General features: G+C 41.0%; 1 pseudogene across 1 annotated transcript; it reads right to left on the bottom strand.

Annotated features, from left to right (window-relative positions):
- Positions 1 to 1,649: 1,649 nt before the first annotated feature.
- On the bottom strand, positions 1,650 to 25,091 carry LOC308244056 (small nuclear ribonucleoprotein F-like; annotated as a pseudogene). The gene is made up of 2 exons: positions 24,972 to 25,091; positions 1,650 to 2,010 (listed from the first exon to the last, which is right to left on the bottom strand). The product of its transcript is annotated as a small nuclear ribonucleoprotein F-like (transcript).
- Positions 25,092 to 26,931: the final 1,840 nt, after the last annotated feature.

The following is a 26,931-nucleotide window of genomic DNA, read 5'->3' as shown; positions in this document are numbered from 1 at the left end:
AACCCCTTATCAGATGTATCATTGGAAAATATGTTTTCCCATACAGTGGGTTCACTTTTCATTTTGTTGATGGTTTCCTTTGCTGTGCAGAAGCTTTTTATTTTGATGTAGTACCATTTGTTTATTTTTTTCCCCCTTGTTCTAGGAGATGTATCAGCAAAGATACATGTACCTGTCCAATTTTCCCAACATCACTTATTGAAGAGACTGTCTTTACTCTGATGTATGCGCTTCCCTCCTTTGTCAAAAATTAATTGACCAAAAAGGCATGGGTTGATTTCTGGGTTCTCCATTCTATTCCATTGATCTACATGCCTGTTTTTATGCCAGTACCAGGCTGTTTTGATTACAATGGTCTTGTAGTATAATTTGATATTGGGTATTGTGATTCCTCCAATTTTATTCTTCTTTCTTAAGATTGCTGAGGTTATTCAGGGTCTTTTTTTAGTTCCATATACATCTTTGGAATATTTGCTCTACATCTGTGAAATATGTCATTGGTATTAGGAATTGCATTAAATCTATAGATTGCTTTGGGTAGTATGGACATTTTAATGATGTCAATTATTCCAATCCATGAACAGGGTATATGCTTCCACTTGTGTGTATCTTCCTCAATTTCTTTCTTCAATGTCCTATAGTTTTCTGAGTATAGGTCTTTTATCTCCTTGGTTAAGTTTATTCCTAGGTACCTTATTTTTTCTTGTTGTTGCAATAGTAAATGGGATTGTTTTCTTAATTTTTCTTTCTGATACACTGCCACTGATTTCTAGATATTAATTTTGTATCCTGCTACATTACTGTTCAGAGTATTTTGTATTTCTGGGATGTCAGTTACTTCTCCTCTTTTATTTCTGATTTTACGTATTTACTTGGGTCCTCTCTCTATGTTGCTTGATGAATCTGGTTAAAGGTTCTTTATCTTTTCAAAGAACCAACTCTTGGTTTCCTTGATCTTCTGTATTGTTTTTGTAGTCTATGTGATTTATTTCTGTTCTTTATTATTTTCTTCCTTCATTTGGGCTTTATTTTTTCTTCTTTTCCTAGTTCTTTTAAGTACAGGGTTAGATTGTTTACTTGAGATTTTTCTTGCTTCTTGAAGTAGACCTGTAATACTATGAACTTCCTTCTCAGGACTGCTTTTGCTGTGTGTTCATTTTCATTTGTTTCCAGGTAATTTTTTATTACTTCCTTGATCTCATTGTTAACCTGTTCATTATTTAATAACATGCTATTTAGCCTCCATGTGTTTGAATGTTTTCTTTAAAAATGTTTTTTTAATTTCAGAGAGAGCAAGAGAGAGACAAAGAGAAATAGAAACACCAATGATGAGAGAGAATCATGGATCAGCTGCCTCCTGCATACCCTCCACTGGGGATCAAGCCCACAACCTAGGCATATGCTCTGACTGAGAATTTAATAGTGACCTCTTGGTTCATTGGTCGACACTCAACCACTGAGCAACACCGGCCAGACCTAATAAAGTGAATGTTTTTGAGATTTTTTGTTGTAGTTGATTTCTAGTTTCATGCCATTGTAATCCAAGAACATGCTTGTTGTGATTTCAATCTTCTTTTTTTTTTCAAGTTGATAAAACAAATTTTTATTGTCTAAAAATATATATTTAAAAAATTCCCCACAAAAAGATGCTATTCTCTCATTTTTTCATCTTCTTTCTCTTCTTCAACATCCCTGATATAAAGAGCATTACTATACTTTATTAAAACTTCACCCAGGTGTCCAGACAAGGCTCCATCTATGTGTTCTTCTGTGTTTGCAAATTGCATATTCATATAGCTATCTGTGGATGCCAGGTAGCCTTTGTCTTCCACCCTCCCACTTAAGTTTCATCATTACTGGCTTTCCTGTTAATCCATTGAGGTAAGGTTTGGGATTGAGGGGCAAACTCGTCACAATGACAAGAAAAATGCTGTAGGCTACTTGCCACCTACCCAGCTCTCGTCTGCCCCTTGTGCCTGAAGTGCCTACCACACAGCCCAGACCAAGGTGCTTTAAGAGAGTGATTTTAATATTTTTGAATTTATAGAGACTTGTTTTGTGTCCTAACATGTGGTCTTTGAGAATATTTCATGTGCACTTGAGAAGAATGTATAGTCTGCTGCTTTGGGACAAAATGTACTGTAAATATCAATTAAATCCATCTGATCTTGTGTGTTGTTTAAAGTAGCTGTTTTCTTGTTGATTTTTTGTCTGGAAGCATTTAATCATTGATGACAGTGTGGTGTTAAAAACCCCTCAATGACTATATTGCTATGAATGTCTCCCTGGAAGTCCAAGGTTTTCTTTATATATTTAGGTGCTCCTATGTTTAGTGCATATATATTTACAAGGGTTATATCCTCTTGTTGGTTTGATCCCATTAGTATTATGTAGTGACCTCATTTATCTCTTATCTTGAAGTCTATTCTGTCTGATATAAGTATTGCTACCCCAGCTTGCTTTTTTGTTTCCATTTGCACATCATATTTTTTTCCCATTCTTTCACTTTCACCAGTGTGTACCTTTTGTTCTGAGTTGGGTCTCTTGTAGACAGCATATATATGGATTATGTTTTTTTATTTATTCAGCTCTGCTATGTCTTTTGATGGTAGCATTTAATCCATTTACACTTAAGGTTATTATTGATAGGTACTTATGTATTGCAATTTGTTTTTATACCTGTGTTCCTCTCTTTCTATTTCTTCTTCTTAAAATAGTCCCTTTAAAACCATGCACTCTGTGACATTCCCAGGATGACTCAGCATGGGAAACTTTAAGTCAGTGTAAGCATGCAGGGCTTTTTGTGAGAGGCAAAAGCCCTTCCTGCTTCTGAGCTTCATGGGGAGGAAACAATGACTATGGCAGATATTTGCTCTCTGAACTGATGAGAACAAAAATGTTCTGATAGAAAAACTACAGGGGGGCTTTAGTGAAGAGAATCTTATTACAGGGAGCTTTTTTGTTTGAGTAAAATTCTAGAAGATCTTTAATGATATGAGTTGTCACTATAGATTATGGAAGACTGTACACAGACATCTAAGAGTAGCTGACATGATTGGAATATAAAACTATTTAGCAGTGTAATGGAATATCAAGAGATTTGGAGCTAGGCAGCCAGGGTTTGAATCCCAGACCTACGCTTGCTAATTGTCATTGAAGTATAACATACATACAAAAAACTGCATAAATAATAGTGATTTTTCACAAAACAAACATATCCATGTAACTAGCACTCACTGAAATTGGGAATCAGAGTATTACACACATCTTAGAAAAGTCCCTGGCACTCACTTCCTATTACTGCCCCCAAGATTAAACACTCTCCTGATTCCTAACACCACAGATTCATTTTGACTGATTCGCCAGAACTTTATATGAATAGGATCAGTCAATATAGAGTCTCTTCTACTTGGTTTCTTTTGCTCAACATTATGTTTATATGATTCATGTTCCTATGTATAGCTGTAACTTATTGATCTTTACTGTCTAATTATATTCTACTAGAGGCCTGGTGCACGACATTCATGTACTGGGGTGGGGGGGTGTCTCTCAGCCCGGCCTGTGGCCTCTCACAGTCTGGGACCTCTCAGGGGATGTCTGCCTGCCAGCTTAGGGGAATGGGCCTAAGCTGGCAGTTGGACATCCCCAGAGGGGTCATTGGTGCTGCCACAGAGGCAGGAGAGGCTCCCGCCACCGCTACTGTGCTCGCCAGCCATGAGCCCAGCTTCTGGCTGAGTGGTGCTCCCCCCGTGGGAGCGCACTGACCACCAGGGGGCAGCTCTTGCGTTGAGCGTCTGCCCCCTGGTGGTCAGTGCGCATCATAGTGACAGGTCATTCCACCGTTCGGTCAATTTGCATATTAGCCTTATACTATATAGGATTGTATACATTGCTACAATTTGTACACTCTACACTTGATGGACATCTGGGCTGTTTCTAGGTTTTAATTTTTCTCAAGAGTTTTGCTAGGAGCATTCTTATATTTTTTGAGTGTGTGTGAATATCTGAATGCAAATGTATTAGTCTGCTAGAGCTTCCATAACAAAATAGCATAGAGTGGGTAGCCTAAACAACAGAAATTTATCTTCACACAATTCTGGAGGTTGAAGTCCAAGATCAAGGTGTCAGCAGGCTTGGTTTCTCTAGAGGCCTCCCTCCTGGGCTTGCTAGGAACTGCCTCCTTGCTATGACCTCAAGTGACCTTTCCTCTATATGTACACTTCTGCGGTCTTTTTCTCTTATAAGGACTCCAGTCTAATTAGATTAAGCCCCATCCTTATGGCGACATTTAACATAAATTATTTCCTTAAAGGCACTATCTCCAAATACAGTCATTTTCATGGTTGGGACTTCAGCATATGAATTCAGGGTAGAGGGGACACAAGTTAGTCCATAATAGCATTTAAGTGGGTTACAGATTTAGAAGTAAATGCTAGGTTATTGGATATGAATAAATTAAGGTTTAGTAGATACTATTGTTTTTCAAGTTGGTTGAACTGATTTGCACTCCCAACGGCAGTATACAAGGGTTCCAATGCTTCATGATCTCAATACCATATTGTCTTATTCATTTCAGTTATTTTGATAGGTATGTAAATGATATACTGGGAAGTTTAATTAGCCTTTCTGTGATGATTATTGAGGTTGGATTTCTTTCATATGTTAATAACTTGGATGTTCTTATTTGTGAAATGTCTGTTTAAGAGACTTGACCATTTTCTAATTTCATTATCTGCCATTTCCTTATTGATTTATAGTTCTTATATATCCTAGAAATCAGTTTTTTGCTTAATATATGTCTAACAAATATCTTCTCTATTCTACGTATTGCTTTTTCTGTCATTAATCATGTTTTGACAAGCATAAGTTCTTAATTTTGATAGAAAAGCTTAAATTATTTTTCTGTTATGGCTAGTGTGTTTCAGATCTTATTTTAGTAATCTTTGCCTAGCCAAAGGTCATGAAGATTTTTGATATTGTCTTTTAACTATGTTATTATTTTACTTTAACATTTAGATCTTCTTAATATCCAGAACTAACTTTTGTGTACTTTATGAGGTTGAAGATGGGATCATAATTAACCTTTTTCCATATAGATATTCAACTGACCCAAAAAGACTATCTTTCTCCACTGCACTGCATTGTCATTTTTGTCATAAACCAGGAGACGGTTTTATTTAGGGGTCAGTTTCTAGACATGCTCTTCTTTTTCACTGGCAAATATGTTTATCCATGAGCCAACATCACACTGTTTCAAAGCTTTATAAAAAGGCTTAACTTCTTATAATAATCTTCTTTGTCAAGGGTTGCTCATGGCCTTTTACATTTCCAAACACAGTGTATTAAGATATTTGCATACCTCTACGTATGATATTTTGAGAATTTTGAATAATATTGATTTATAGATAATCTAGGCAAATCATTAATTATTAAGCAGTGTCTTCATTCATTCCTTCACACATTTATTTATTAAATATTTATTGCTTGCCTTTTGTATACTAGGCACAGTGCTCAATGCTAGGACACAAAAATAAGGCAATCTTTTCTCTAAAGCGGTTAAAAATATATGGTTAGACAAATAATAATACAGGGTGACAGGCTGTAGTAGAGGAAGTTACAAAGTATTATAGAAGTACTTAGGAGATGAAACTACTATGAAACCAAGAACAATACTGGAGGATTATCAGAATAATCGCAAAAACCATATTGAGAAATAGTATCAGAAATAGCTCAATCACTTCACAGTGCAACAATAAGTGCAATCTAAAACACCTGAGTACACTGAAGGGCATTTGAACGTTCAGTTGTAGCAAATAAAGAAGAAACTATAGAAATTTCTCATAGAATCCTATCACACAAGTTGGCGCGAAATTAAACTCAAACAAGAAGGTTGGGAGTACTATGTGGTCAGTGTGATCCCTATTTAAGGGGTTTACAAGAGTAGGAGCCATGAACCTAAGGATAACCAGTGACCTCCTCTGGGTGGGGCCACAGAAAAAGGGCCTGTTTAAGTCACTAGGAAGAATTTATCTGGAAGCACTGGTGGGAACTGAGACCAGTAATCTATTAGGAGTAAAGGCTAGTTTAATTTAGGATATGTGTTCACATCATACATTACCTAAGAGAAGTTATGTTGCCCACTAACATTGATGAAGTCAATATCTAAGCCAGTGGTCGGCAAACTCATTAGCCACATGTGGCTTGCGAGCCGCAGTTTGCCGACCACTGATCTAAGCAAATGCAAGAACAATGAAATCAAGACAGTGAAAGTACAAAGGTTTGAGTAGTGAGGATTTGAGCTCTGGAGAGTACTGAAAAGTATGTTTAATTTAAAGCAGAGATAAATGGATATAGTGGAAGGAGCAGTGAACTGGGAGTCAGAACTAGTCTTAGTTTTCACACTTTATGAGCAGTGTTATCTTTTTAAGCTACTTAACCACTCTGACTCTCAGTTTCCTAAGCAATGTAGCTCAAATTATTTGATGTGAGGGCCATTTTAAATGATAAGATCCTATCTAATAAGAGAGTAATATGCAAACTGACTGTACCTCCACTACACCCACAAGCCATGCCCACCAGCCAATCAGGAGCGAGTGTGCAAATTAACCCAACCAAGATGGCTGCTGCCACAGAGGGAGCAGGAGGCTTGGGTTTCCCTGGCCTGCCTTGGCCTCTGCTTAAGGCTACAAAGTTTCAATTATAGAAGACAAGTACATCCCAGATACCAGGGCCTCCGCTTGGGTCGCTGGGGGGCATGGCTGGCAGCCGAACCACCACAGGCCCCTCACCCAGATTGCCCCATGCCCCAGGGGAACCCCCACCCTGATCCAGGACATCCTTCAGGGCAAACCAGCCGGCCCCCACACGTGCACCAGACCTCTATTCTATCTAACAAAAGAGTAATATGCAAATTGACTGTCACTTCAGCACACAAGATGGCTGCCCCCATGTGGTCAAAGATGACTGACCCCATGTGGACACAAGATGGCCACCACAAGGTGGCCAGCAAGGGAGGGCAGATGGGAGGGACCAGGTCTGCAAGGGAGGGCAGATGTGGGCGATCAGGCCCACAGGGGAAGGCAGTTGGGAGGGACCAGGCCTGCAAGGAAGGACAGTTGGGGGCAATCAAGCCTGCAGGGGAGGGCAGTTAAGGGTGACCAGGCCAGAAGAGGAGGGAAGTTAGGGGTGACCAGGCTGGCAGAGGAGGGAAGTTGGGGGTGACCGGGCCTGCAGGGAAGGGCAGTTGGGGGGACCAGGCCTGCAGGGGAAGGCAGTTAGGGGTGACCAAGCTGGTAGAGGAGGGAAGTTGGGGCAAACAGGCTGGCAGGGGAGCATAGGAATCAATCAGGCTGGCAGGGGAGTGGTTAGGGCGTCATCAGGCTGGCAGGCAGAAGCAGTTAGGGGCAATCAGGAAGGCAGGCAAGTGAGCAGTTGGGAGCCAGCAGTCCTGGATTGTGAGGTAGGATCGGGCCTAAACGGGCAGTCGAACATCCCTCAAGGGGTCCCAGATTGAAGAGGGTGCAGGCTGGGCTGAGGGACACCCGCCCCCACCTCCCACCCCCACCCCCACCCCCGTTTATGAATTCCGTGCACTGGGCATCTAGTACTATATAAGTGTAAGAGATAGTTGTTTAACACTTTCAGTTTATCACTAAACTTATATTACAACCTTTAGTGACCTATAGCAACAGTTCTCAAACTTTTAGGTCTCAGGAATTCTTTTCACTCTTAAAGTATTGAAGTCCCCAAAGATCTTTTTTTGGTGTAAGTTTTGACTATGGGATATGTTGTTTCAAGAAATAAATCTGAGAACAATTTTTTAAAATACAGGGTGGGACAAATGTTAGGCTTAAGTTGTGAGTACATGAAACACAGAGTTTATTCTTGTATTTTATTATTTATTAATGATTATATTATTTTCCATATGAACATTGTAAGCCTACTTTTGCCCCACCCTGTATTCATTTATTAAAAAAAAAAAGAACCCATTACATGAGAGCATAAGTAACATATAAAGTAACTATACTTTCAAATGAAATTTTTTTAAAACAAAACAACATTTAGTTAGAAGTATGGCATTACTTTACTTTTTTAAAAAATTGATTTCTGAAAGGAAAGGAGAAGGAGAGAGATAAAAATATCAATGATGAGAGAGAATCATTGATTGGCTCCCTCCTGCGCACTCCAAACTGGGGATCGAGCCTGCAATCTGGGCATGGGACCTGGCCAGGAATCGAACTGTGACCTCCTGGCTCACAGGTTAACACTCCAACACTGAGCCACACTGGCTGGGCATTATTTTACATTTTTACATATGTAAAATAATGTCTGGCTTAATGAAGATTATTGAATTCTCATATCTGCTCCTGGATTTAATCTGTTGAAATATGGTGTTTTGGTTGAAAAATAAAAAATATCTGGCCTTATACAGATATCCTATATAATCCTACATAATAAAGAGGTAATATGCAAATTGACTCTCATGCTCTCGCATCACAAGATGGCCACCCCCATGTCATCACAAGTTGGCCGCCCGACATCATCACAAGATGGCCACCCCCACGTTGTCACAAGATGGCTGGCAGGGGAGGGCAGTTGGGGGCCATCAGTCCGGCGGGGAGAGGTTAGGTAGACAGGCAAGGTATTAGGAGCCAGTGGTCCCAGATTGCAAGAGGGATCCTGGATTGGAGAGAGGGTGCAGGCCGGGCTGAGGGACTACCACCCCCCCCCTCCCCGCCCCATGTATGAATTTCATGCACCAGGCCTCTAGCATATTATAAAAAGAAAGAGTATTTTAACTTTTGGATAATTGTGGATATTCTTCTTTGATTCATGAACCAGCCTCTTAAAAGTTAGGTGCAACATGAAATCTGAACCCAAATCAATAAACTTTTCTTGCTTATTAAACCATTTTGCTTGTTAGATGGATTTTTAAAAAAAAAATGCATTATTTTGTAATATCATTTATTAGTCAATTTTAACATATACAGTATTTTTTAAATCACAGATTTTTAATATCACTATTATCTTATCAGAAAATCTTTAACTATCCTAATGCTATCTAACTTAAGGTTATGGATTTAAGTTTTTCAATATTCTAACTTTCACTTGAAAGCTTGAATTCAGTCACTGGCAACAGATATTATCAGTTGTTTTTTGATGTGACAGACTTACTTGGTTCACTTTTGAGAAAATGTCTGCCAAATATCCACATATTTGCCTGTAAGTGTTTTTCAAGTAAAAATGTTGTTCCATGAAAAAAACAACTAGTTTAACTCGCAACTTATTAACACTAGGGATTCTCTCTGAGACCATCATACTTCTGTAGGCAGTAGAAATGCTTTATTTGTAATTCCCATGCTAGCCCATGGTCTTCTTTTTTTTAAAAAAATATTTTTAATGATTTCAGAGAGGAAGGGAGAGGGAAAGAGAGATAGAAACACCAATGATGAGAGAGAATCATTGATTATCTGCCTCCTGCATGCCCCACACTGGGGATAGAGCCCGCGATCCTGGCATGTGCCCTGACCCGGAATCAAACCCTGACCTCCTAGTTCATTAGTCGATGCTCAATCACTGTGTGATGCCAGCTGGGCCCCATGACTTCTTAAAGACATGAACTCAAAGATCAAGATTTAGTAAAATGAATTATTTTACTGCCTCATCAAGGATATTCTTAATTGAAACCAGCTTTAGATTTTCCCCTCTGTGAGTGCATTGAGTTCAAGAATTCAATTACCACAACAGTTTTGTTGCACTGCCTTGATTTGCGCTAAGGTGCCAGCACTTTTCCTTTCAGTGAAAAGGTCAACATAGTGAAAAATAAAGTGATATCTTTTTACTATTGTGAAAGTAGTTTGACCTTATAGACTCCTTGAAGGAGAAACAAGGGCTGTCAGTGATCTGCAGATCCTACTTTGGGAACCACTGACCAAAAACAAGGTTAAAAAAAATTTTGAGGCAGTGTCTTTCATACTCAGTAGAAAAGAATGCTGTCCTTCCTTTGCCAAAGATTCCTTGGGTGATGAAGGTAGATAAGCAAGAGTTCACAGTCTGGTCCCAATCTTTTCAGCCACATCTCTTTTTATTCCTCTCTGGATCCTCAATTGCAACCATGATGACCTCAAGCTCTCTCAAAACGCTCCTCCACATTCTCAGCTGTGTGCAGTTACTTTAATATGATTACCCAGATTTCAGGAGTCTGCTAAGGACTCACAGGCTTCATCAGCTTTTTCAGTATGCTACATTCCACAAAAGTTTATCTCTTATCTAAACATCACGACTTTGGTCAATCCTATTCCTCTGACACTTTATTATTAATGCTAAATTTTATTTGTATTTTTTTTTATTGTAGTACTAGAGGCCCAGTGCACAAATTCATGCACAGATGGGGTTCCTCGACCTGGCCAGCAATCAAGGCCTATTGCGGGGAGACAGCCGGCCGGGGCAAGAGTGAAGGGAAGGGGCTGTGGGAGGTTGGCTGTGGGAGTGCACTGACCACCAGGGGGCAGCTCCTGTGTTGAGCATCTGCCCCTGGTGGTCAGTGTGCATCATAGCCACTGACCGGTCATTCTAGTCATTCAGTTGTAACGGTCGCTTAGGCTTTTATATATATAGACTAGAGGCCTGGTGCACGAAATTCATACATGTGGGGGTCCCTCAGCCTGGCCTGCACCCTCTCCAATCTGGGACCCCTCGGGGGAAGTCCAACTGTCGGTTTAGGCCCGATCCCAGGGATCTGGCCTAAACCGGCAGTTGGATATCCCTCTCACAATCCGGGACTGCTGGCTCTTAACCACTCACCTGCCTGCCTGATCACCCCTAACTGCTCCCCTGCCAGCATGATCACCTCTAACTGCTTTCCTGCCTGCCTGATTGCCACTAACCCCCTCTACCTGCCTGCCTGATCGCACCTAACTGCTCCCCTGCTGGCCTGATCATTCCTAACCACTTTGCTTGCCTATCTGATCACCCCTAATTGCCTCTGCCTGCCTGATCACCCCTAACCACCTCTGCCTGCCTACCTGATCATCTCTAACTGCTCCCCTGATGGCCTAATATCCCCTAACCACTCTGCTGCCTGCCTGATTGCCCCTAACTGCTCCCCTGCCAGCCTGATTGCCCCTAACTACTTTGCCTGCCTGCCTGATCTCCCCTAACTGCCTCTGCCTGCCTGATCACCCCTATCTGTCTCTGCCTGCCTGCCTGATCACCCCTAACTGCTCCCCTGCCTGCCTGATTGCTCCTAATCGCCTCTACCTTGGCCCCTGCCACTGCAGCTTTGTCCGGAAGGACATCCGGTCTATCTGGTCTAATTAGCATGTTACCCTTTTATCAGTATAGACTAGTGGCCCGATGCACAAAATTCGTGCATGGGGGGGGGGATTGTTCCTCAGCCCAGCTTGCACCCTCTCCAAACTGGGACCCCTCGAAGGATGTCCTACTGCCAGTTTACAGGGATCGGGCCTAAACCAGCAGTAGGACATCCCTCTTGCAATCTGGGACTGCTGGCTGCCTGCCTGCCTGATTGCCCCTAACCACTCTGCCTGCCAGCCTGCTCACCCCAATTTCCCCCCGCCACTAGCCTGCTCACTCCCAAATGTCCCCCTGCCAGTCTGATCACCCCCAACTGCCCCCCTGTGCCAGTGTGCTTGCCCCCAACTGCCTCCCCTGCTGGCCTGCTCACTCCAAACTGCCCTCCCCGCTATCCTGATCACCTCCAACTGACCCCCACTGATGGTCTGCTTGCCCCCAATTGGCCCCCCTGCTGGTCTTCTTACCCCCAACGGCCCTGTCCCCCACCGGCCTGATCACCCACAACTGCCCTCACCTCTTGGCCCCTAACAGTCTTTACCTTGGCCCCGCCACCATGGCTTTGTCCAGAAGAATGTCCGGAAGGTCTCCTGGAAGGTCTCCCAGTCTAATTAGCATATTACCCTTTTATTAGTATAGATAGAGGCCTGGTGCACGGGGGGGGGGGGGGCTGGTTTGCCCTGAAGGGTGTCCCGGATTAGGGTGGGGGTCCTGCTGCAGTGCCTGGCCAGCCTGGGTGAGGGGTTGAGGGCCGTTTTTAGGCTGGCCACACCCCCTTCAGGGTGGAGGTCCCCGCTGGGGTGCCTGGCCAGCCTGGGTGAGGGGCTGATGGCTGTTTGAAGGCTGGCCATGGCCCATGGCGACCCAAGCTCAAAGCCCCTCCTTTTTTGCTTTTTTTTTTTTCAGCACCTCCTTGAGTGGAGGCCAGGGCTGGCTGGAAGCAGGTATCTGGGATTTATTTATCTTCTATAATTGAAAATTTGTAGACTTGAGTGGAGGCCAGGGCTGGCCAGGGTGGGCGGGAAGCTTGGCTTCCTCTATCGCTGGGGGCAACCCAAACCTCCTGCTCACTCCAGCTCCGTGGCCGCCACCATCTGGGTTGGGTTATTTTGCATACTCGCTCCTGATTGGCTGGTGGGTGTGGCTTGTGAGAGTAGCAGAGGTATGGTAAATTTGCATGTTTCTCTTTTATTAGGATTGCCTCATTGTTGATAATTTATTTAAAACTTAAAAATATAAATTAATTGAAAGGATGTCTTTATAGAATCCTATATAATAAAAGCATAGTATGCAAATTGTCCCCTCAACTGAGAAGTCATCTGGGAGTTTGACCAGGTAGTGTGGCCCACCAGGGGAGGGGAGGGAGGCCTCAGCTGGCAGCCAGCAGCCGGCAGCCGGCAGACGCTAGGGACCCTACTAGTGCATGAATTTCGTGCACTGGGCTTCCATGTATTATATTTTCCTTCCATAACAACTCACATAATTATTTTTATTGGGTAATTACACACAATTAACTAATTGTACCTAATAAATGTGACATCAATCAATCAATATATAGGCAGTAATGAATGACTTGAGGGGCTGTCTCTCCTGGGCCATCTTTGTTTTCCTACACTACATTTTCCTTAAACAATCAGTCTCCTGTGCCTTCAATTTTTTTTCTGCTATTAACTCCTAAATTATAAATCTACCCCAGATATTTCTTTTGAACTTTTCTCCTCCTCCTCCTCCTCCTCCTCCTCCTCCTCCTCCTCCTCTTCCTTCTCCCTCTTCTTGGGCATTGTCAATGTTCATACTTAAAACTTGACATCTAATCTTAACTCATTCTCTCTCTCTTAGCTGGTTTCTCCTTTTGTAATCCCACTTTAGTTAATGGCATCCAATGACCAACTCAATTGCTCAAAATAGAGGCAATCACCATTTTCTCAAGGTGCTACCTTCTAAATACTTCTGTGGAGCATCCATTTTTTTTCTATTCATACTCTCACAGTCTGAGCTCAAGTTACCATTAAGATCACCTCAACAACTCCAGAAACCTCCCAAGATTTCTCTGACTTTAGACCTTTGATTTGATTGTACTATTGCAGATAAAGTAATTGTCTTAGTTTGTCTGCTCTGTTATAACAAACTAGAGGCTCAGTGCATTAAATTCATGCACAGAGGGTGGGTCCCTCAGCCTGGCTTGCTCCCTCTCGCAATCTGGGACCCTTCGGGGACAGTTGGACACCCCTCTCACAATCCGGGACACTGCATGCACCAGTGACCATATTTTTCATACAGGTTAAAGGCATCTTGCTGTTGTATGGGCAGCTACATTGTTTTGTCCTGATTATAAAAAGTAGTACATAACATGATCCTTCTGAGGCAGTGGTACCATTTTCCCCATCTTATGGGTGGAAAAACTGAAACACAAAGAAGTTAAGTAATTGGCTTTGTCACACAGTTATAAGTGTCAGAATCAGGGCTGACCACAAAATGTGCAAGCCAGAGTCCATGCATGTCATTGCTGCATCATCCTGTTTTTTCAGTGTTAGAGTAGTCTTGCCAGGTTTTAATTTTTAAATCTAAGAGACTGCTCCCAATATATAGGAATGCATGTTCACCCCCATGTAGAATAAACAGGATGTGGACAGTTTGGAGATTCTTCTGATGAATTAGGATTAAGCCGTCACAGATCTCTTTTTCAAATACTGCCGAAGCCACCATCCTTGTTTAACTGTGTGTGGGATGTAGCAGTTTATAAGCTATAACATAGTCACTTGCAATCCAGGACCCCTCAGGTGATGTAGCAGTGTGCCTAGTGGCAGGCGGCCAGGGAGGTGCCTGAACTGGGGCTGGGCACCACACCACTCATGCTCATCTCAACCTGCTGCCACCAATCTCCGCTTCGTAGTGCTGCCAGAGAGTTGGAAAAGGCTCTGCTGCTGCAGCTGTGCTCGCCAGCTGTGAGCCTGGCTTTTGGATGAGCGGTGTTCCCCCTGTGGGAGCGCACTGACCACCAGGGGGCAGCTCTTGCATTGAGCGTCTGCCCCCTGGTGGTCAGTGTGCATCATAGCGACTGGTCAACCGGTCGTTCCGGTTATTCCGGTCATTCCATCCTAACGGTCTCTTAGGCTTTTATATATATAGATTACCATAGACTGGGTGTCTTATAAACAATAGAAATGTATTTGTCACAGTTCTGAGGTTTTAAAGTCCAAGATAAAGGCCAGTAAATTTGGTGAAAGTCCACTCCTGGTTCAAAGATGGCTTCTCACTGTGTCCTCACATGGTGAAAAGGCAAAAGAGCTCTCAGGGGTCTCTTTTTATTTTTCCAAAAAAGATTATTTTAATTGATTTTTAGAGAGAGAGGAAGGGAGGGAAAGAGAGAGAGAGAAAGAGAGAGAGAGAGAGAGAGAGAAACAGAGGCATCAGTATGAGAACTGAAACAGTGAGCAACTGCCTCCTCACACGCCTTACAGGGGACTGAACCCACAACCTTGGCATGTGCCGTGATGGGAAATCAAACTGGCAACCTTTCAGTGCATGGGAGAATACCCAACCAACTGAGTCACACCAGCCAGTGCTCTCTGGGGCTCTTTTATAAAGGTACTAATCCCATGCATGAGGGTTCTGCCCTTGTGATCCAATCATCTCCCAAAGGCCCACCTCCCAATACCATCATATTGAGGAATAGGTTTTAACAAATGTGTTTGGTTTGTGTGTGTGTGTGTGTGTGTGTGTGTGTGTGTGTGTGTGTGTGTTGGGGGTGGGGGAGGGCATTCCATCTATAGCAGTGATTTTGCTAAAATACAACCCAAATCCTATCATTCTCAGCCTAAAACCCTTCATTGACTCCACATTGCCCAGGATAAAATCTAAATACCTTTAGATGGTCTAACTGATCTGACCCCTGCTTTCCTTTCAGCTTCATTTCTCCCATCAATTCTTCTTCAAACTTTGCCTCCTGCTTTCTTTACCAGGCTTTCTTTACCAGGCTCTATGTTCTACTCCCTGACGTTGAACATGATGTTCCTCTTGTCTAGAATGTCTTCTCTTTTCACCCACCAGTCACTTCTAGATTCCACATCTTAGCTCCTCACCTGACAATGTTCTCATCATTGATAAATTTCAACTTACAAATAATCTCTTCAATGAAGTCTTCTCTTACTGATTCCTTCCTGAGGTCCTCCCCATGGCTGCTCTCAGTCACTGTCCTTATTCTATTATAGCACACTTCTCACTATGTTGCCTTGTCCATTAATTGATTCCCCTGCTAAATCATAAATCTTTGTGAGTGCATGAATGGTTACCTATTTAGTTTATATTCATTATATATCTAATTGCCTGGTTCAGAATAAAACCTTAACAAATATTTATAAAATAAAATTATTATTATTCAATGTTAAAATACTATAATAGAATTTTAAATAAAATGTCATAATCCTGGCTGAGTAACTCAGTTGGTTAGAGTGTCGTCCACATATGCTAAGGCTATAGGTTCAATCCCCAGTCAGGGCACATTAAAGAATCAACCAATGAATGCATGAATAAGTGGAACAACAATTTGATGTGTGTGTATGTGTTGTTGTTTTTTTTTTTTTCTCTCTCTCTCCCACTTCCTCTCTCTCTTTAAAATCAATCAATTAAAAAATGTCATAGAGGCTGAAATGATAAAGAGGTTAAATTTAACTGTGAGTGGAGGGAGAAAAGAGGGCCTGGGGACACTGCAGAAAGGTACATTTTTGTATGTCATCAGAACAAAAAAGATGTCATACTTTTCCTATGGGATTTGGGGAATGAGCCAGAGTACAATCTCTTGCTGAGGCTGTGATAATATATACCCTAGAGACAATAATGAGAGCTGTCACATGGAAAAAGGGACTTTTCAGAAAAGGTCGTGAACTTTGAGGTGTTACGTAAGAGGATGTGACATGTTTTGCCTCGTGAGTAAAGCTCTACAGATAACCTTAACAAAAATGCTGCATCTGCTTTGGCAGTCTAAGAGGTAATGTTCCAACACTGGCGCAGTCAATGAGTGCTGTTTTCTCCAAATACAACATTTTGAAAATAAATTTTCCTAATTGTGTTTATCCAGGTTGGCAAGGCTCTGAATTGCTAAATGGGAGGAAGTGTAGAGAAGCAGAAGGAGCACTCAGGACCAAGGAGGAACGTGAAAAAAAATGTTGGTGAGTTTAATTCCTACTTTAGGGATAGAGTGGTGAAAGGCCTTCATGATTAATAAGAAAGCTGTTTTCCTTCCTGAAGCATATTCAATTAGGAAAATTTACATATAAAAATGACACTGATTATAAACACAGCGTGTATTCTGTTTTTCAGGAGAAGGAAGTGTTCTTACCTATTTAAAGAAGTTATCTTTTCTTCTTCATTTTTACCAGGTATCCCTTAGGATGGAAATTTATCTAAGACAAATTTCTAAATGATAATTGAAACAAACTTATCTTGAAAATATAGTGTCATTTAAAAAAACAAACATGTATGCTGTCCTGTAGGGTGACACAGGGCTGGGTTTCTCTTTTTTTCTTCTTCAGATGTTTGAAAATGACTTCTTTATCTTGTCTCTACCAATCTACCTCCATCTGTCTCCCCACATTATTATTCTAGCTCCCCAGCTAATCTGCATTGGCTGAATAAAGTGGATAAGCAAATACATTAAGAATTATATTGTAAATAAGAATTAGCTAATCATATGGTTAAGAGAACCTATCCTGAGTACATTTATCACATATGGACAAATTACTTAACACCAACTAACCTTAGAATAGGCCAGATAAGTGTTCACTTTATTATTTTTGTTCTTTTTAAAAATATATATATATTTTATTGATATTTTACAGAGAGGAAGGGAGAGGGATAGAGAGCTAGAAACATCGATGAGAGAGAAACATCGATCAGCTGCCTCCTGCACACCCCCCACTGGGGATGTGCCCGCAACCAAGGTACATGCCCCTGACCGGAATCGAACCCGGGACCCTTCAGTCCGCAGGCCGACTTTCTATCCACTGAGCCAAACCGGTTTCGGCATTATTTTTGTTCTTAATTTAGCACTAACATAAGGGCTAAGCCAGTGAGAGGTGTTACTGTGGTGGGTCAGCAGAAGTAACCTGTGTTCTCAGAGGCTGACTGGGGTGTGTTTAGGGCCCAGGTAAGGGTCCTTGGGGTGAGTTCCTCCAGTGCAACCTCAGGAGAGGTGGCCCAGGGTGTTCTTCTTAGCCCTCAGTCCAATATCTGGATCTTCCTGTTAACCGAGGATCCTTTATATGGAACTGAGCAATCTGCACTAATAAAAGAGAAACATGCAAATTGACCGTATATCTGCTACGCCCACCAGCCACGCCCACCAGCCAATTAGGAGCAAGTATGCAAATTAACCCAACCAAGATGGCTGCGACCATGGAGAGAGCAGGAGGCTTGGGTTTCCCTGGCAATGGAGGAAGCCAAGCTTCCCGCCTGCCCTGGCCGGCCCTGGCCTCCGCTCTAGGCTACAAAGTGTCAATTATAGAAGATAAATAAATCCCAACAAAAATGGCAGTGGCCATGGAGCTGGAGAGAGCAGGAGGCTTGGGTTGCCCCCAGCGATGGAGGAAGCCAAGCTTCCTGGCCAGCCCTGGCCTCCGCTCAAGGCTACAAAGTTTTAATTATAGAAGATAAATAAATCCCACATACCAGGGCCTCCACTTGGGTCGCTGGGGGGTGTGGCTGACCTGCAAACCACCACAGGCCCCTGGCCCAGGCCGCCCCATGCCCCAAGGGAACCCCCACCCTGATCCGGGGCATCCTTCAGGGCAAACCAGCCGGCCCCCACATGTGCACCAGGTCTCTATCCTATATAATAAGAGTAATATGCAGATTGACCATCACTCCAACACACAAGATGGTTGCCCCCATGTGGCCAAAGATGGCTGCCCTCATGTGGACACAAGATGGCCACGACAAGATGGCCAGCAGGGGAGGGCAGTTGGGAGGAACCAGGCCTGCAAGGGTGGGCAGTTGTGGGCGATCAGGCCAGCAGGGGAGGGCAGTTAGGGGTGACCAGGCCAGCAGAGGAGGGAAGTTGGGGTGACCAGGTCTGCAGGGAAGGGCAGTTGGGGGGGGGACCCAGGCCTGCAGGGGAGAGCAGTTGGGGGGGACCAGGCTGCAGGGGAGGGCAGTTAGGGGTGATCAGGCCTGCAGGGGAGGGCAGTTAGGGGCAATCAGGCTGGCAGGGGAGTGATTAGGGGGTGATCAGGCTGGCAGGCAGAAGCAGTTAGGGGCAATCAGGAAGGCAGGCAGGCAAGCAGTTGGGAGCCAGCAGTCCTGGATTGTGAGAGGGATGTCCGACTGCCTGTTTAGGGCCGATCCCGGTAGGATCAGGGCCTAAATGGGCAGTCAGACATCCCTTGAGGGGTCCCAGATTGGAGAGGGTGCAGGCTGGCCTGAGGGACACACATCCCCGTGCACGAATTTCATGCACCAGGCCTCTAGTTTAAATATAAAATACTAAGTGTGAAACAAACATGACCACATCAAGTAGAAATGGAAACCGTGCTTTGAGGAAAGGGCTCAAGATCTCTTTTCCTTGTGAAGATTATCCGAGGGGTGCAGGCAGTGATCTCGCTGTGCGGCCCTGAACTGGTTCTGCAGTGTGATCTTTCATTTCTCCAGTTTCATTTGCCTTCAGTCTCCACGCGACTGTGGGCAAATTAGACCACAAGACACTCAGAGACCACACAGTCCACACAGTGACAGCTGGCAAGCCAACACGCATTGGGGCATGGGGAGGCATTACTAGAGCTTGGGGTCTCTAGAGCGCTGCAGGGCACAGCCAGACCTTGGTTTTTGGTGATCCTCAGAGGTTTGGGTCCAGTCAAGTTAAAACCAATTTCCTGACACTGTTGCTGGGTGGGACCCATGCAGCCCACTCCCAAAAGGGCATTTGGGGGTGCTCCCAGGGCATGTGGGAGGTGGTGGCAAATGCAGAGGCAGCCAGCAGATTGTGGCCAAGGGAGCCCTACCCTACTGATCTGAATGTCCTAAAGGGAACCCCTAGCCTGGGCACAGAATGAAAGTGTGGCCTGTGCTTGGGGCAGCCTGGCTCTTCCCCCCGCCTCCCCTTCCTGCCCCGGCATCTGGTGTGAAAATAAAAGGAGTAGAGTTCCTCCCAGACACTGACCAACTTCAGAAACTAGGATTGTGGTATTTCATCATTGTGCAGAATTTTAACCCTGAGTGAATAAGCTTGCATATTGTAAAACACCTTTACCTATTAAAAAAAAAGCTAACTAAAAGTAATTTTGTTTTATTAAACATCAGAAACTACATATTCATAAAGAGACTTTTTAAAAATTAAAAGACAATATTTCCCAGAGCTGAGAATTGAGTGTTATAATAACTAAGAATCACTCTATTAGCTCCTTCCAGACAGCAACACTAGCACCATCTTTATAATTGCTTGGGAATTCTAAGGAATGTATATGTATTCATGTCATATACATATTCATAATTTGTATGTATATGATTATTTATCATGAATATGTATTTTTATCTTTTTTTTCTTTAAAAATTTATTTTGTTCATGCCTAATACTTACACCTAGGCAAAGCACTTATCTAAGGCTTAGGCTAATATTAACAGCATCAGAAAGCTATAATCCTGATTAGAAAATAAAATGATTAGAAAATCCTATATAATAAAAGCCTAATATGCTAAGTGTTCGACCATTCCTTCGACTGTTCAACCAGTCACTATGATGCGCACTGACTACCAGGGGGCAGACACTCTGACCAGTGGGTTAGCTTGCTGCTGGGGTCCAGCCAATTAGGACTAGGCAAGATGGGCTGGACACACCCTGGACAAATCTGTCCACTGGGCTGGTTTCGACCTGATCCCTGCAGGCCAGGCTATGAATCCGTGCACTGGGCCTCTAGTATTATTATATTTTCTAATATTAATATTTTCTAATATTAATGATTAGAAAATAAAAACTTGTGGCAGTAAGCCTTTGGCTTTATTTTAGTATTGGGTTAGTGATATTCTACTGTTTGCTGAGATTGAAAATTACCTAAAATTATATTTCTTATTGATGTTTAAATTCATCTCTATGTTACTGTCACAGATGTCAATAAGAAACTTAATTTGCTCTCCTTAATTCAATTCAATTTTTTGACTGTACTTTCCTGGACAGACGTTGTCTTTCCATCTTCCCTACTCCACTGGATGTCACAAGAAGGACTGGAGCATTTTTCCTGAAGAATTGACCCTAAATCCTGCTCCCCAGTGTTAGTTTCAAGGCTTGGGAAGAAGGACAGCCTTAGATAAATGCAAAAGTTAGGAATCATCAAAAAGCATGTGAAACATCCCAAAGTAAGGTTCCCATTGGTTATTACCATAGGGCTTATCTTTCTCCATGTTTATGGTTTGTCTCTTGATGCCCCACAGAAGCTACCATAACTCTATGCTTCTGTTTCTCACCCTTTCATCACAATCCTGTTTAGTTGATTAACAGTCCCCTTCTCTTAGAAACAGTGATTGTGGCATTTTTGGAATATCCAAAAGCCACCAAATACCCATGCTATGCCAGAGACAGGAATTAGCAGAACCTTCCCTCCCCAAACCACACTTGCTTGGTCATCACTAGTGTACTGCATCCCTTCCCAAGACTGGACTGGATCCCAGTCTATCCCAGACATGAATGAGAATGCTCTGCTACCAGGAAAAGATTGGATCTGTTCAAGACCTCAGTAGACAATAACTTTTTCTGTCCCTGTGGCCACATGTTCCAAACTCCCAGCACTCTGGGGAAATGCAGAACACAAGCAGAGCATCACAGTAACAGGGGCACATCACTCTGACAAAAAAGGTACATTTAAGGGTCTTTCCATTTATCCTTCCCAAAAGTCTGCTTTGTGTGGTAGCATATAAATCTGGCATCAATAGTTGGGACAGATAGGGGTACAAAAGGGAATGAAATGTTTACAAATTTATCAAATGAAGTGAATGCAGGAAAATGTGTTTTGCAGTTGCTGAATATTAGCTTTGGAGGAAAAAAAACTCTGCTATGCCATTATCTATTTATTTACTAAAGCTATTATCTGATGAATTTAAGTAGTAAAAACAAAAAAATAATAGTTTATCTGTTGGAAATTACAACACTTTCTTACATTCATAACATTATAGCACAAGCACATTCTTCTCTCCTTCTCTCTCTTTTTCAAATTTAAAGCAGAAATGAACAACAATAAAATGTATAATTTTTATTAGATTATGCTCTAACTTGGATGACTGGATTATGTGCAATTTAGTGATTAGAAAGTATCCCAAATGCTATTAAAGTCAAGTATTAATATTTATTTAATTAAAGGAAATAGTGCAGTTCTTCCATGGTGGTCTAACTAGATACTTGCCTATTTTTATTGTTGACAGAAAGTTCTTCCATTTTTGGATAAATCACAGTTACTAGTTTTAGCTGTTAAAGTTCCTTTTCTCCTCTTCACCAGCCAACCTGGGCAAGGTTCCACAGACAGTATTTTTTCTTGTTTGTCCCCACCCAGAAGCCCTTACTCTATTCAGGGAATAAGAAAAATGCAAAGGTCCCCTGTGTGAATCACTTGGAATTAATCAACAAACCTCTTAAAACTCTAATCAGCACAAGAGTGAGTGCTATAAAGAGAAAGAAGCAAATCTGTGGGAACTGAAAATGCAAGGAGTTGAGTTTTCCTTCTCACTCTTTAACAAACATCCTGAGTTTACAACCTTTAAAATGTTACTATAAGAGTAAGATAAGTGCATTACAAAAAAATTGAAAATAATGCAAATATTAATTTCTGATCCCAATAGCTCATTCCATAACTTCTTTCCTTTGGGTAAAAAAATTTGTAATTATTATTTTTTTATCATGTTTGATTAAAAAAAACCACACAGAGTTATAAACAAAAGAAGAGGAACACAGGACATGCACTCAACTGAAACATTTTGAAAAGGAAAATTGACAACCATTACTTTACAATAAATATATGATCTCATCAACAAGGTAGGAAAATGAGGAATTAATTATCTTTTAAAAAGTCATGGGTAAACCAGCACAGTGGGTACACACATGGATGCAGAGGCAGATGGCATGGTTTGAAGCTTGTCTTTGCCATTGAGCTCTTCTTCTCAGGCAGGTTGCCTCAGTTTCCTTATCTATAAAATATTAATGCCAAGTATGCCTACTTTATCAAATGTTTATGATGGTTTAATGAGTTAATAATAAGAAGTACTCAAATAAGAACCTGTAATATAATAGCATTTGATAAAATTACATTATTGTTATTATTCTTCAGTTTCTAGCACAGTATTTTTAAAATAAATACAAACCTACAAAGAAGAGAATTGTATTTCTAGTCTCTGGAAGTTTCATTAAATAAGGATAAATGACAACACACCTGCCTTGAGATTAGGTCTAAGAAATTCTCTTCTCATATGCAAAATATTTTTTGTTGAATTTTATAACCTACAGCTTGAGGATCATTTCTTATGGTTTAGAATTGATGAGGTAAGATTTGTGACTGGCTTCCTCTGCAAAATATTTGTTCTCAAATGATTTCCTCTTTCCTCCAGGAGAGTATAAATAAGCTTTTTCGGTGTGACTATTTAGTTTTCTTCAAAACATGTTAGGCCGTATTTATCACAGCTGTACTCTCCATTTCAAAGATAGATGATTTCAGGTATCTCTTAATTGAGTAGCACTTTTTGTTTAGATTTCCAGATAAGGCACAATAAAGATTTTACATACAAAAAGGGTAGACTGCTTCCCACAAGAACACAAGGCATTCCCAGGATGAGAAACTGGCCCCCATGTTGTTTGATAAAAAAGGAATTCCTAGCAGGGAGATATTTTTAGCGCATTGGTTGGAACATCAGTTCCATCCACATTTCCTTAACACCCTGTGCTATATTCTCCCTCCAACATTCCAGGATTGGTCCATCACCCAAAGTTACCAAGAAAAGTCACTTAAGATTTTTCTCTCATAAGGAAAAAAAGAAAAGCTATTGTTATTATATTAACATATGTTTCTCTTTCTTCATTTAATACACAACAGCATTTGGGCCTCTACTAAAAATTATCACACACACTAAGAGATGAACCAAGCCCTCCTGAAATATTTTGTTTTGTGACTGTAACATCAATATGTTTAAATTACATATTTATTTCTGTCTACATTTTGGGTATGGCTCCTAGTGAATAAAAATTGGAATTTTGTGTTTGCTTTGCTGCATCTATTTATTTTTATAAGAAATTTATTAGCTGACTTCTTTCTACACTGAGATCTTCTATAAAAGGTAAAATTTATTTCTCTCTTTTTAATAGCATATAAAAGCAAGTACAGAAAGATATGCTTTAAAAAATCTCTTAAGCAAAACCTTGGTTAATATATAAACTGATTGCACATATATATAGAAAGCTTATTTATATTATAATTATAATTGTTCTTGAACATAATTTGTAACATCTCTCCCCTTTCTAAAATATGCAATTTTGATTTAATACCAGGTTGATCATCAGCTTAGCAAAATTAGATGTCTTTTACATGTATAGACAGATATCAAATTTACAGGTAGTAATTCAAATGAAAAGGAGTAATTTTGGATAATTTTCTTTTGCCTGAAGTACTTCTATCATAGTTCAATAAACTTCTACCAGATATAATTTCTAAGATATTATGAAAGAGATTTGCTGGGAAGAAAATTTGGATTATAGGCAAGAATAGATGGAGACATGCATATTTATATATATAAAATATATATATATGTATATATATATAAATGTCTCTATATAAGTATATATTGATAGATATACACATATATAATGTTTTTCTAAAGTTCAGAATTTGAAGGGTGAATATCATTCAAGGCCACAGCCTTTGAGTTGCAAAAAAAATCACTGAATTTTATAGATTTGAGATTTAAGGCTTAAAATTCTCAGTTGCACTTTTTAAAATTTGAAACAGTTGACCACCTGGTTTTAAAAAGCATTTCATAATATTGTAGAAGTGAAATGACTCATTAAAACAAAAATTTAGAAAAGTAGACAAAAATAGATCCAGAGAGAGAGAAGCATCGAACAGACCGCCCAACCTCAGAAGGAAGGCAGGGGAGAGAGGGAGAGTAAGAGAGCAACCAAAGGACTTGTATGCATGCATGTAAGCAGAATCCATGGACACAGACAGGGGGGTGAGGGCATGTGCTAGGGGGTGGGAACGGCCGGGGAGAGGGCAATGGGGAAAAAAGGAGACATATGTAATACTTCAAACAATAAAGAATTAAAAACAAAACAAAACCTGAAAACAACTAAAATAAATAAATAAATAAGTTAAAATTCAAGTTATTTAAAAACACATATGATTTGCATTAAGGAGAAAATGTAGCCCTGCCAACCATCTTTCCCTTTCAAATATTTATAGTACATTTTGAGGACATTAGACAAACACTTAAATGCCAGTAGTTCATTATTTTTAAAAATAATTTTTTTCAAATGACTAACATTGAAATATAGATTCTGTTTTTTTCTTAGGGCCTCGAACATGAAGTCTGTTTTATGGTTGATATGGGCTCATTGCTAGGAAGATTTTAAATGTTCTTTTTGAAATTCTGAGAGTCATAGGAATTAAACTTTGCTTCTTCTGCTTGCACAGTGTTACCTGAGAGCAAAACACTTTTTCAACTGTTGACTCCTTAAAATGTGTCTTTGCTTTTGTTATAATACTCTTCTTGGCTCTTTTCCAGGATCTCTGAGTAACCAAGTTCTCTGTTTTGATCATGGATAGAGTGTTATTATTTTTATATTAAAATGAAGAACATATTTGGTTGCCAATAAAACTGGGCCTGTTGTGGGGATACACTGACACCCTGTCAGATGTACTAATCCCAACAAGGACATAAGGAGGAATACAGGGATTGAATAAACACTCTTGCCTTTGAGTCCCCACTGAGGGTTAAGAAAACATCCTGGTGTGTCCATTTGTAGCTTATTGGTTTCCTGAACTAAATTAGGGATTAGGATGAGAGGTGTGGCTGGAATCTCTTCCTGAAGATTGTGATTTCTGAAACTCAGAGGGATGGAGACCCAAGGTTCCCACAGCAGAGCCAGAGAAATAAATAAATAATAATTATGCCTGCCCCGCTGGCATTTAGCCACTCCCCTGAGCATTGTATCTTGGGCCCCCGTATGTTTTGTTTTCCTAGTTGAGGCTATGACTGTTTAGCACAAAGAGTAAACACTTTGTTCTTGCTAAAATCATACTTATTTTCTGCACTCTACAGGTAATAAATAAGAATAATAACCATATCCTTAAAGTACACTGAGGATGCCTTATCTTCCTTCCTTCCTAGGTAACTGTAGGATAAGGTATTCTTCTAAATTGCATTTATGTACCAGGTAAGGATCAATATCTGAAATGTATTTAAAATAAAACACTGTCTCTCTGTGCCTGCTGAGAGATCTCTATATTCTTCCTTTCACCTCATCACTTAAAAAGAGATTCCAGAGTGATACATTTGTGGATTTTGTCAGAATAATGTTATGCTAAAGCTTTAATTAACCAAGTCATTTTTAGGTTAATTAGGGGTCCCTTATCACAGCAAAATCAAGAAGGGCTTGAAGTCAGTCAAAAGCTTATCAATTGAATTCAACACATAAATAGGCACGTCTGAAGTGCTAGGCTGGATAGCAGTTGCTGGAGGGTTTAGAAATTTATTCTAGTTTCTAATTTCTCCCATTTTCTCTCCATAGCTGGACCGCAATTTATTTCAAACATAAGGGCTGCCCACTCCTTCAAGGAAAACATTCTAGAAGCTTTGAAATCTAAACGTTGTATATTAACTCCACCACCACCAGCTCATTTACAGAGCCTCAGATTCTGTAAATGAGCGTGGTCACCACTCACATGCAGCAGGTTATGCCGAGTTGTGGTAACTCATCCAAAGTACATCAAGGGGCCCATGGTAAATGTCCAGCAAATGGTAACTCCTCTTATTTTCATTAAACGAGGTTGGGACCAGTATCCATACCCAACATTGGAAGGAACTCAAATTTCCTATATATCCTAAATAGCTACAGAAGTCATTTCCTTTTAAAGATATAGTTGACATTTTGAGCAGAGTTAGATTAGTAGTTCTCATAGAAATTCTGATAAGATTATGTGGTGTTCACTGTGCTTAAGTGGAGGACCTGTGCTAGACAAAATTGAAAAATTACTTTGATCTGTTCTAGTCACCTTCCCATCTCCTATTCAGGTTCCTTTTGCAACTCATACCCTGGCTTCCTGGAAGCTTTGTTCTTGTCCCTAACATTGCTAGGTGGCAAGTTTCGGCAGAAAACAAAGTGTCTGAGGTGTTGGCTGACACGGACTACACACCTGCTAGCTCACCAGCTGCTCTGCATTTTAAGCAGGGGGGGTGGGCGGGGGTCCTCTGGAACACACAAGAATTTCCAAAACCAGGGGAATCACGCTATTTTGTGAGGCAAACTCTTTTTTCTATAGCTGCTTTCTTCCTCAGAAAGCTCATTTATTCTTATGACATTAACTTCTTTTCTTACAATTCTTAAAAATACGGGTCAAGGCTGCCTCTCTCCCAAGTTTTGGTTATATAACTTCTTCA

Source organism: Plecotus auritus (genome assembly GCF_963455305.1).
Source record: "Plecotus auritus genome assembly, chromosome: 3".
Lineage (NCBI taxonomy): Eukaryota > Metazoa > Chordata > Mammalia > Chiroptera > Vespertilionidae > Plecotus > Plecotus auritus.
This window is presented reverse-complemented; position numbering and strand designations above follow the sequence as displayed.